General features: G+C 47.8%; 1 pseudogene across 1 annotated transcript; it reads left to right on the top strand.

Moving 5' to 3' along the window:
* The first annotated feature begins 9,150 nt into the window (after positions 1–9,150).
* LOC307116312 (large ribosomal subunit protein eL32-like) lies at positions 9,151–9,557 on the top strand (annotated as a pseudogene). The gene has a single exon. The product of its transcript is annotated as a large ribosomal subunit protein eL32-like (transcript).
* The last annotated feature ends 930 nt before the right edge of the window (positions 9,558–10,487 follow it).

Below are 10,487 nucleotides of genomic sequence, written 5' to 3'. Positions count from 1 at the left end.
GCCCACATAAACTTAAACCTTGTTTATTTGGCCCATGTTAGCCTTTGAGTTTGACATGCTTGCTCTAGGTCCATTCATATTGTCAAAAATGGTAAGATTTTATTTTTTTATGGCCAAGTAATATTCCGTTGTACATATGTACCACATCTTCTTTATCCAATCCTCTATTGATGGGCACTTAGGTTGCTTTCTTATCTTGGCTATTGTAAATAATAATGCAATGAACATGGGGATGCATACATATTTTTTAATTAGTGTTTTGGATTTCTTAGGATAAATACCCCGAAGTGGAATAGCTGGGTCATGGGTAGTTTTATTTTTCAAATTTTGCGGAACCTCCATACTGTTTTTCATAGTGGTTGCAACAATTTGCATACCCACTAACAGTGCATGAGGGTTCCCTTTTTTCCACATCCTCACCAATACTTGTTGTTTGTTGATTTATTGATGATAGTCATTCTAATATGTGTGAGATGGAATCTCATTGTGGTTTTTATTGGCATTTCTCTGATGGTGGGTGAAATTGAGCATCTTTTTATGTGTCTCTTTAGCCAGACTTACATATCTGTCAGTTACTCTCTGTGGCGTCCCATGCCTCTTGTTTTTTTTCTCACTATCTAGTGCCCTCTGCCATGCTGTTCATTTTAATTCCTCGCAACTTTGGCTTCCTTTTGACTCTTGATCACACCCACACTTTTTATCCTTCCTTCCTTGGCAGTCTTCTGAAATTTGTCTTTTATGTATGACCCCAAAGAAATTCGTGTAAAATACAAATCTGAACATATCCCACTTCTGATTAAAAATCTTCAGTGATTCCCCATTTCATCTGCATATCTATGGCTGGGGATACTATTGTGTGAATCAGGAGTTATGGCAACCATCTTACTGCTACGAGGTGGCAATCTCCAGGAAGAAATCCACCACATTGGGGTTGATTAAAATAAACATGGTTCTTGATGATATTATTCAGACAGAACCTAACCTAGCACTACCCAGCTCCAAAATTCTTGTAAACTATGACTGTAGTCTTGGTTTAAGCCATTATTAGGTACTAGAGGCCCGATGCATGGAATCCGTGCAAGAGTAGGCCTTCTTTCCCCTGGCTGCCGGCACCAGCTTCCCTCTGGCACCTGGGACCCGGGCTTGCTTCCCTCTGGCCTGGCTTAGTCCGGAATGATGTCCAGAAGGACGTCCGGTCTAATTAGCATATTACCCTTTTATTATTATTGATAATTGTAAATTATAAATTAGTTATAATTGAAAGCATTCTAATTGATACAAAGCCTGGGGAATAATGTTTTTAGGACGACTGCCCTTACCTCTGTCTCTGTCTCCCCGTAATTCCTTATATCACTCCTGATACCCTTGGATAATACTTAAATTTTGGATAACCTTCATCTCTTTGGGCTAGAAGCCTTCCAAGTGAATTCCACAGGAACAGAGAATTATGGGACCAGTCTTGGTCGTGGTGGCTGGGTGGGGAGTGCTCTGTCTTATCTGTTCTCTGCCTTTTGTCGGGAGCTGTCTCTGTTTCCGGTTCCTGTTTCTCATTGTCATCTCTGCCTTTCATTGCTTACCTCTGATTCTTCTCACCATAGTATTTGCTTCTTTATTTACCCTCATTCCTTGAGGGAGAAAGTTCCTGGACGCCCAGATCTTGCTGTTGAGAGGGTTGAACTTCTGCACCCCACAGAGGACTGAGGGGGGAGGAAAACCGTCGGGTACTTGAGTTTCTAAAAGGGCCCAATCTGTGCCCTAAACGCTGTGAAAACCAGTGCCATGTTGGTTTGTTCTTGGGGCCACTGAGAAGCACAGGGAGCCCTGGGTTCCTCTTACCCTCGTTCAGTTCACGTGCCCCTCCCCGGCCCCTCTTGTGTGTCTTCTGATGATAGAGCCAGAGCCATCCTCCTCAGGAGACCAGAACTTAGAACTGTCCAGATCAAGGACCACAGTTTGAGGAGGGCTGGGGAGCTCAACAAGCACACTCAGCACAATAGCGGGGACACGGGACTCTTTGGAGGGAGTTCTAGAGAAATACAAAGTGAAGAAATAAATGCAACAAACACTCAACTCTCAGGATATGAGAGAGCCAAGGAATTGGTTAGAAACTACGGAAGAATGTGGAATTGAAGGATACATTTTTTTTTTTTTTAAAGATAAGAGGTTGTATTGGAGTGCTGATGGGAAAGATAGAGTAGAAGGAAAATTTTGATGCTGCAGGAGAGAGGGGATAGTGAAGGAGGGAGGTTCTTGAGAAAATGAGGGGGTGGGAGTCAGAGAACAAGTAGAGCATGGGCCGTGGGTCGGGACACCTGCTTTCTGCCACGGTGGTGGAAGCAGAGCGCGGTGGTGCAGGAGCAGACAGCGGAGTGGATTTGGTGGGGTATGAGGCAAGGACACCAGCTGTGAGTGGGATGACAGAGGAGGTGCAGGGCTTGAAGAAGAAAGCAGAAGGGCCAGAATAACCATCATTATGGGTCATGGGGAGTGAACATAACAGGGAAGCAGTGGCCTTCCAGGGCAGTGATGTGTCTGCACATGAAGCAGCCGGCCCTGGACGTTGTGTGGGGCCCATCATCAGGACCCAGCTCTGCTCTGTCGGAATTGCACCCTTAAACCGTAGGCCAGTCATTTCCCCTCTCAAAGCCCATGGTGCTTCTGTCATTCACTGGTGGTGATGTTTAGCCAATTCCCAGCTTGTTGAGCTCAGAGGCAAGAAAGGTGAGGATTCCATACAGTGACTGTACCCGCGCCCCCCCCCCCCCCCCCCCCCGGTAAAAGGAGCTCAGCAACTGGCAACCAGCGTGACTTGGTTGGAGATCAGAGGTTTTCTCCCTCACCCTCCAGCGTTGGTGGAGTCCCAGTTGCACAGCTTTTCCTTTCCGGTGTGTCCCCTCCTGCCATTGCAGAATCTTCCTTATTCATTGCATCACCTATTGCAAATGATGACCTTAGAGGTTCTTTGTTTTTAATTTAAAAAGTCCTCACCCAAGGAAATGTGTGTTTTGTTTGTTTGTTTATATTTTTATTGCTTTCAGAGAGGAAAAGGAGAGAGAGAGAGAGAGAGAGAGAGAGAGAGAGAGAGAAACACCAATGATGAGAGAGAATCAATGAATGGCTGCCTCCTGCTCGCCCCACACTGGGGATCAAGCGCGCAACCTGGGCATGTGCCCTGACTGGGAATAGAACTGTGACCTAGTTCACAGGTCGACACTCAACCACTGAGCCACGCCAGCTGGGCAAATGTGTGTGTGTTTTTAATTGACTTGAGAGAGAGAGAGAGAGAGAGAGAGAGAGATCAGTTGCATCCTGTAAGTGCCCCGACTTGGGATCAGACCTGCAACTTTTTAGAGTACAGGATGATGCTCCATCCAACTGAGCCACCAGCCAAGGCATCTCAGAGATTCTTTTTTTTTTTTAATAAATTTTATTGATTTTTTACAGAGAGGAAGGGAGGGATAGAGAGCTAGAAACATCGATGAGAGAGAAACATTGATCAGCTGCCTCCTGCACACCCCCTACTGGGGATGTGCCCGCAACCAAGGTACATGCCCTTGACCGGAATCGAACCTGGGACCCTTCAGTCCGCAGGCCGACGCTCTATCCACTGAGCCAAACCGGTTTCGGCTAGAGATTCCTGAGGACACACCGTCCTCAGAGTATCTCTGTGGTTGGGTGGGGGTGGGAAAACATGTACAAATTATTTGCCAGGCTGTAGAGCATCAAAGTTCAAAAGAAATGTGAGCCGCGTGTGTAACTTTTATAAAGGCACGTTGAAAAAAGTAAGAAGAAACAGATGAAGTTAATTTTTTAAAAATTTTAAATTGATCTCAGAGAGGAAGGGAGAGGGAAAGAGAGTGATGGAAACATCAATATGGCTGCCTCCTGCACGCCCCGCACGCCCCACACGCCCTGCTACTGGGGATCGAGCCCGCAACCCAGGCATGTGCCCTTGACCCTGGGACCTTTCAGTCTGCAGGCCAATGCTCTATTCACTGAGCCAAACCAGCTAAGGCCAGGTGAAGTTAATTTTTGTAAAATATTTTAATTAACCTTGTGTTGCCAGATTATCATAATTTCAACATGTGGTCACCATAAAAATTATTAACAAGATAATTCCCATTGTTTTTTTCATTCTAAGTCTTTGAAGTCTGATGTTTTGTTCTTACAGCCCACCTCACATAGGACTGCCATATTTCCATGCTCACAATATGCAGTGTGAGTGCCTGTTATGTTCGCTCAACTGCAGAGGCGGCAGGGCAGGGCGGGACCTTTGCTGGTATCTGATAATCTGAGCTTTTGGGGGACTTTAAGCAATTAAGTGCTGTAAGTCTCAGTTGCCTCACCTGCAGAATAATTACAAAAACCTAACATTATTTCATACAAACTGTGTCTTAATCACCAGCGCGTGATTTACGGTATCAACCTATTTCATCCTCACAACAAACATTTGAGGAAGTTGAGGCAAGGTTTAGAAGAGAAAATGAGCTCTTTTTAAAATATGCTTGTACTGATATTAGAGAGAGAGGGAGGGAGAGAGAGAGAGAGAAACATGTATGTGAAAGAGAAACATCGATTGGTTGCCTCTCGGGGACCGAACCCACAACCTGGGCATGTGCCCTGTCCAGAAATCAAACCAGTGACCTTCCAGGGCACAGGATGCTCCACCAACTGAGCCACATTGGCCAGGCCAGGAAGCTGAGCGGTTGGCAAGAGCCTGGCATGTATTGTGAGTACCCGGTGTAACTAGATCTTATACCCATATCGGACTGTGTATTACTATCATGCTCTTCTTTAACCCCAAACATCCTGAGCCCACCCAGTGGGTGGACAAGTGCTTCCCATCTATCTGAGGAAGAGAACCACAGAGACAAGAGTGGAAAAGGAGTCTCCTGCTCTCACTTCCGCTGGCACAGGAATCCACAAGACATAATGATACTCGGTTACGCACGTCTGTTAGCCCTCACTGATCCATTGTGCGCATCTTTGAAAACAAACCAAATACGAAGCCTGACCTCTCTATGGCAGAGGGAAAGGGGTTTGCATGCCCCCAACAAGAGAAAGGGGGCAGAATCTGAGACGAGAAGCTGCATATCTTGTAGCCTTCAGGCAATGTTCTGGATATCCATTCTCCTCCTCCTCCTCCTCCTCTACCTCCTCCCCCTCCCCCTCCCTCTCCTCCTCCTCCCCCTCCTCTCCCTCCCCCCTTCTTTTCCTCCTTCCCCTCCTCCTCTTCCTCTTCCTCTTCCTCCTCCTCCCCCTCCTCCTCCTCCTCCTCCCCCTCCCTCTCCCTCTCCTCCTCCTCCCCCTCCTCTCCCTCCCCCCTTCTTTTCCTCCTTCCCCTCCTCCTCCTCCTCTTCTTCCTCCTCCTCCTCCTCCTCCTCCTCCTCCTCCTCCTCCTCCTCCTCCTCCTCCTCCTCCTCCTCCTTTGCTTGATAAAAATTGTGGTAAAATACACCACCTAGAATTTAGCATTTTAACCATTGTAAGTATATCACCCATGGTATTGAGTGCATAGAGGTTGCTGTGCAGTCTTGACCACCTTCTCCAGAACGCTTTCATCACCCCATACAGAAACTCTATCCATCACGCAGTAATTCCCCAGGCCCCAGCCCTGGCAGCCACCGATCCGCTTTCTGTCTGTGAATTTGCCTATGCTGGATATTTCATCTAAATGGAATCTACAGCGTGTGACCTTTTGTGTCTGGCTCCTTTCCCTTCGCAGGGTTCATCCGCGTTGTACCAGGTACCAGTACTTCATCCCTTTCCATGGCTAAAGAGAATTGCATTGTACGGACAGACCACATCTTGTTTCCCACCGACGGGCATTTTAGTTGTGTTCGCTTCCGGGCCGTTGCGGAGAACGCTGTTATGAACTTTCTCTGTGTGTGAGTTTTTGTTGGAGTGCCTGTTTTTTACACACCCTTTGCCCAATGTGTTCTCTTAGAGGGCAGGAACCTTATCTTCTTTAGCTAAGTATTGTGCCTGGCATGTGGCTTCCATGTTAGCAATTGTGGGAGCATCTGTGATAGTGTGATTTTTTAAAAAAATTCTTTTTTAAAAGTATGTTTTTAAACATCCAGCCCTCCTACAAGGCTCTGATGCTATCGCTGGGTAGTCTGTGTCCGAATTGAGTTAAATGGTAGCGTGCTGGAGACCAGGTGTAAGCTGACACGGTCCTTGCACCTGAAGGGGCTAGCAAAGCTGGCCCCCTACCCACACAGACTTCCCAGGCCTGTTTGGATGGCAAGTAATCAGTAAAATGAGAGCAGCCCCTGCCTACAGAGCTTTCCCAGGTTTCTTTATATGACTGCTATCAGTAGAATGAGAGCAACCCTTTCATGGCTTGCCAAGAAGTCTGTAACTATTTACTGAGAATCTGCCTGATTTACTGTACCGAGAATTTGTCCTTCTGCTCTATCTCTCCCTTAGAGATTAAGAGGAAAAAAGAGCCGAGACCGGTTTGGCTCAGTGGATAGAGCGTCGGCCTGCGGACTGAAGGGTCCCGGGTTCGATTCCGGTCAAGGGCATGTACCTTGGTTGCGGGCACATCCCCAGTAGGAGGTGTGCAAGAGGCAGGTGATCGATGTTTCTAACTCTCCGTCCCTCTCTCTTCCTCTCTGTGAAAAATCAATAAAATATATTTTAAAAAAAAGAGGAAAAAAGAACACATTCCTCTTCACAGACCTCCTATTCAGTGTTTTGTGTATAAAAGGCATTACAGAGTTAATATACGCGCTGCAGTCTCTCGAAGACTCGCCGCCCTCCCGATTCCCGCTGTCCTGTCTTTCTTTCTTTTCTCAAATCCCACCTCCCTACCTCAGCCCGGTTCAACCTATCAGGCTGGACCTGACAGTAGCACACCTGGCTGGTAGTGAGGAATCGCTTGGTGTGAGGTGAAAAACCCAGACATTAACATTGGGGTCACAGTTGGACCATGGCACCTCCCAACAGTCCCCCTCATGGACGGCTCCCTTTATCACGGCAGCCATGTATCCAGCCCAGAGTCCAGATCCCCCGTGGAGGAGCTAGGTTGTATATTTCATTTCACTTGAGCCCATTTAAGTGTAAACAGCTGCATATGGCTGGTGGCAGGGGTTGGCCAGGGTGGCTGTAGTGTTACCGAGGGCCTCCCTCCTCCCCCCACTCCCTCCACCTCGTCGGCCGAACTGATTAAGGCTGTTCTGTATCCAGTTTGCTTCCGAGTTCTGACCACAGAGTCTGGCACAGGCCCCAGGACATGTGAAAAAAAGGAGAATTCTCACGCATTGGCGTTTGTTTTTGTCCCCGTGTTCGCTCTGCTTCTGACCTGTGTGCTTGTGAGGTAGCCAGTTGCGCTTTCTGAAAACCTTTAAAACCTCAGAGAGACCTGTATGTCCTCTGCCCAGGAGATCACAAATCAACTCCAGCATGCGAGGGCCACGGATGGTCGGAGCAAGGCAGGAAGAATCAGGAGCCATAACCGGTTTGGCTCAGTGGATAGAGCGTCGGCCTACGGACTGAAGGGTCCCAGGTTCGATTCCGGTCAAGGGCATGTACCTTGGTTGCGGGCACATTCCCAGTATGTGCAGGAGGCAGCTGATCGATGTTTCTAACTCTTTATCCCTCTCCCTTCCTGTCTGTAAAAAATCAATAAAATATATTTTTTAAAAAAAGAATCAGGAGGGACCCCAGGTCTACGGTCACCCCCCCTTATTAGCAGGGATACCTTCCAAGACCCCCAGTGGGTGCCTGAAACCGTGGCTAGTCCTGAACCCTGTATGTACTATGGTTTTTCCTGTGTATACATACGTAGGATATAGGTTAATGTATACATTAGGCACAGGAAGAGGTTAGCAAACTAATAACAAAGTATAATTAAGTAAATAATTATAAATCATAATAAGTAAAATAAGGGTTACCACTAAACACGTGCGGCTGTGCATGTGGTGACTGAGAGGGCTGTGAAGCGACTAGCGGGCAGGCGATGGGAACCGCAAGGGGCGCTGGCAAAGGGATGGTCCCGTGCCCGGTGGGACGGTGTGGGGTGGCGTGAGATGTCATCTGGCGACTCAGAGCGGCGTGGAGCTAAGAACTTATCACTTGATCATTTCTGGAATGTTCCATTTCTTATTTTCAGACCCCGGGTGACTGTGGGTAACTGGAACGACCGAAAGGGAAGCTGTGGGTGAGGGGTGGAGGGCAGGGTATTCCCCCATCTCTCCCCCCACCCCCACCCCCCCCAGCTCTGCTGCTTGCGAAACCACTGATGCCTGAGAAGCGTTGCCTGGTCAGGACACGCGGACACGACACGCGACGGGGAGAACGGGGCCCCGCAGCCCTGAGCTGACTGAGCCATGTGGGACCCCGGCTCCTGGCTCCGGGCTTCCTCCCTTGAGCCCCTGTCTGCTCACTTGTAGAGGAGTCTATGAGCACTCCCTCCTGGGGAGGCATTGTCTGCACGGTGAAGAGGGCCAGCGCCATGATCACACAGCGAGATGCTCCTGGGGGGGGGGGGGGGGGGCAGTGAGCCAGTGATCAGAACCTGCTCCCATCTCATAGGCAGTTTGTCCTGAGAAAGAAGCCGGGCGCAATAGCGAGGTACGGTGCCATCGTCTCCATGACGGGTGCAGCCAGGTAACATGTGCTGACGGAGTTAGAGCAGTGCCCATCCCTGTGCGTGTGTGTGTGTGTGTGTGTGTGTGTGTGTGTGTGGCTGGAAGGAGGCAGCTGGGGATGCCTGCTTTTCAAAAAAAATTATTTTAAAGGTATTTTTATTGACTTTAGAGAGGAAGGGAAAGGGAGAGAGATAGAAACTTCAATGATGAGAATCATTGATCAGTTGCCTCCTGCACGCCCCACACTAGGGATGGAGCCTCCAACCCAGGCCTGTGGCCTTGACCGGAATGGAACCCGGGATCCTTCAGTCTGCAGACAGATGCTCTAACCACTGAGCCAAACCCGCTAGGGCCCTGCTTCTTGATCTGGGTGCTGGTTACACAGGCGTGTTAACCTTGTGAACATTAGCCAATGGCACATGTATATGAGCAGTGTTCTGTGTGTATATCATGCTTCGGTAAACATTATTTTTAACATTTTGTATGCACATCTAATATTTTATTAGGTATGAATTTCAAGCTCTAAAGTTATTAAGATCTCCTACTCGGCGCCATGGCTGCCCTCAGACCCCTCGTGAAACCCAAGATTGTCAAAAAGAGGACCAAGAAGTTCATCTGGCACCAGTCAGACTGATATGTCAAAATTCAGCAGAACTGGCGGAAACCCAGAGGCATTGACAATAGGGTGCGTAGAAGGTTCAAGGGCCAGATCTTGATGCCCAACATTGGTTATGGGAGCAACAAGAAAGCAAAGCACATGCTGCCCAGTGGCTTTTGGAAGTTTCTGGTCCATAACGTCAAGGAGCTTGAAGTGCTGCTGATGTGCAATAAATCTCACTGTGCTGAGATTGCTCACAACGTCTCCTCAAAGAACCGCAAAGCATTGTGGAAAGAGCAGCCCAGCTGGCCATCAGAGTCACCAATCCCAATGCCAGGCTGCGCAGCGAAGAAAATGAATAGACAGATTGTGTACACATTGTATTTGGTTAATAAAATCATAAAATTCTGCCAAAGAAAAAATAGTTATTAAAAACAAATGCTATCATCCAATAAAGTTAAATAGATTATAATACCGCTTCCATTTTTAGACTTCTTCTGTCCTGGTTTCTTCTTTGAGGCAACTGCTTGGGGGTGGAGGTGGGGGTGGGGGTGTTTAGTAACTGGGACACGGGGACAGGTCCTACATTTTTGCTTGGAATCTTTGACACAGCACTTTCTTTGGTGACCTGCTCTTCTAGTGCAGGCTTGTGTTTCTGTCCCTTCTTTTTTCTTTCTCTAACATCACTAGAAGTTTCAACCACATTCCGTGGAACAGGTACACGTTGCTCAGCTTCTACAGCCAGGGCGTCGTCAGATCATTTAAAGTCCCGGGTTCGTGAAGGCTCCCATTCTGGATTTCTTTCTTTTTCTTCTTTTTCTTTTCTGCCTTCTTCTGATCTGTTTTGGTAGGAGTAAGCTTTTGTTCTCTCTTCTGTTTTGCAAGAACTTCATCATATAATGTTTCTTTCATGAAGAGCCAGGAGAAGAGGAAAATGACTGTAATAACTACCGAAGGAATAAGAACAATAAAATCTGTTGACTCATAAAACTCCATCATGCTTTTGTTCATGTGACCCCGTAAAGCCCTGCGCCGCGGGGGAAGGAGACCGGAAGACACGGCGGCGCCGCACCACAGCCCGACCGCCAGCTCCGAGGTTAAACATTTTACCCAGAGAGAAAAGGGAGAAAGAGAGAGAGAGAGAGAGAGAGGTATTTGCTTGACACGTGGTCTGAATTCCTCTTTCCATGTGTTCAATTTAAGTTGAACTAAATGAAATCACAGGTATTTGGCCCCTCGTGACCTGGAAAAATGGCAATTTCATCAGGTTCAAACTCTGGGGCCTTTGTATA

Source organism: Cnephaeus nilssonii (assembly GCF_951640355.1).
Source record: "Cnephaeus nilssonii genome assembly, chromosome: 20".
NCBI lineage: Eukaryota > Metazoa > Chordata > Mammalia > Chiroptera > Vespertilionidae > Cnephaeus > Cnephaeus nilssonii.
This window is presented reverse-complemented; position numbering and strand designations above follow the sequence as displayed.